Source organism: Nematolebias whitei, chromosome 8 (assembly GCF_014905685.2).
Source record: "Nematolebias whitei isolate Nwh7 chromosome 8, NemWhi1, whole genome shotgun sequence".
In the NCBI taxonomy this organism is placed as follows: domain Eukaryota; kingdom Metazoa; phylum Chordata; class Actinopteri; order Cyprinodontiformes; family Rivulidae; genus Nematolebias; species Nematolebias whitei.
The window spans coordinates 33,909,945-33,911,846 of record NC_056505.1 but is presented as its reverse complement, the minus strand read 5'-3'; positions in this window follow the sequence as shown (position 1 = coordinate 33,911,846).

The following is a 1,902-nucleotide window of genomic DNA, read 5'->3' as shown; positions in this document are numbered from 1 at the left end:
TTATGGCCTCAGATTTGGAGGAAGAGGAAGTAGAACTGCTTATCTAGCAAAGTTAAGTCGCATCCTCTGGACAGTTTGTCTTTGTGCTGAAACGTTTCGCCCTTCATCCAAAGGACTTCATCAGTCCGAGCAGCCACAACAAACTCAGTCCCACAGGAAGCACACTCACAAAGTGGACCAACCAAATTGATGGTGAAAATCAGACATAATGGTGATTATCACCACTAAACTGGTTGGTGTGCTGCCTGTGGGACTGAGTTTGTTGTGGCTGCTTGGACTGATGAAGTCCTTTGGATGAAGGGCGAAACGTTTCAACACAAAAGAAACAGTCCAGAGGATCTGACTTAACTTTGTTGGATTTTTTTTTCCTGGATTATTGAGCATGAACTTTGATATTTAGAACTGCTTATATTCACTATAACTCAGTGTATCAAAATTATTATTAAAGCAGCTATATTAAAAAAAACATAACAGTAAAAGTCTCTTCTTGTTTATAACGCATGTAAAAAAGTTTGCCTGTCCCTTGCCTAAAAATAAATAGAAGAAATGAGACAGTTGGGCCTTTAGGTGGTGTAATTTGTGCTCACTGCGTTCCTAAAAAGAACCATCAAAACCCCTCCATGTTCTGGCTGAGGTTTTACGTAGTAGTAGTGTGAAGAGGGCTTAAACACGAGTTTGTGGAGACAAAGCTGGAGAATGGTCGTGTTTAAAAGTAGTTTGTCAATCATTCCAGGAGTGAAGGACTTTTGTCTCCTTCAGATTGTTTCTTTTCTTCACGACGCTCGTCTTGTTGATCTTCCTAATCCATAATAAACAAATTCAAACATTGCACTAGATGTATTTCTTTTATTCTAATTATTGATAATCTTATCTTCCAATGTCTAACCACAAGTACTTTTACTTTTCCGAAATGCTCGTACTGTGAGAACGGGTCAAGTGCCACAACTTGCGTCGGCCCTGCTGCTCCGAGGCGCATAGCAGGCAGTCGCTCTCGCTGTCCAGCTTACCACGATCACGCCTCTGCTCACACATAAACACACACACGTGGCCCGTCTGACGTCAGCAGAGGGGATTTCCCATGCCATACAAGAGCATCCAACAGACACCACAAACGCTGTGTCACTGCTTCGCCACGCCATGTCACACTTCAGCTCCCTCCTTCTTTTCGATTCTCTCACAGACTGCTCGTCTCTCCGAGATCCGCCGTGTCTTCGCCGGCTCGCCTGAACTTTGGTTGACTTCCTCTTGTCCTGCGGTCTCAGCAGCTACTCTCTCATGATATCAGGGGTCGCTGCAGCACATATCGTAACATTTTCCATTTCACCAAGGCTAATTGGCGACGCTTGTTATAAATGAGCTTTGGGAGGAAAAACAGAAAGTTGCCTTTGCTGCAGCATCTGCTTGGTGATGTAGACAAAACGTTTTTTTATCCTCTCTGCACTTTCGCGGCTTTACCTGACACCCTGCCCAGAGCATGCGCCAACGTCTTTTGGAAAGATGCGAGTCGGCGCTCCTTCAGACCTGAAACACAAACGCAGGCCTCTGAAGTACAATTGGTGTGTCATTTACTGGAAGTCTGTAAAAACTACAAAAACAAGAAAGATAAAACTAGGTCACTGGCAGCGCTTTGTTTAAAGTGCAGCTCTTCCACGTGTTCGCTGTGCAGATGACAGCTTTGTGTACATGAACACCGTCACAGCTGATAACTTGTTGGGACGGCTTTGCTCGTGACGCTTCAGCGGTCGCTCGTGGAAAATGTCTGCGGCGTTTTGGGTCTCCTCTTCGCTCTGAGTCAGCATCTCTGCTACGTAACTGTGCTTTATGCCTGTCAGACTGGTAGAGGTGTCTCACTAAGAGGTGCTGTGTGACTGTGTATGTGTGTGTGTGTGTGTGTTAGGCTGT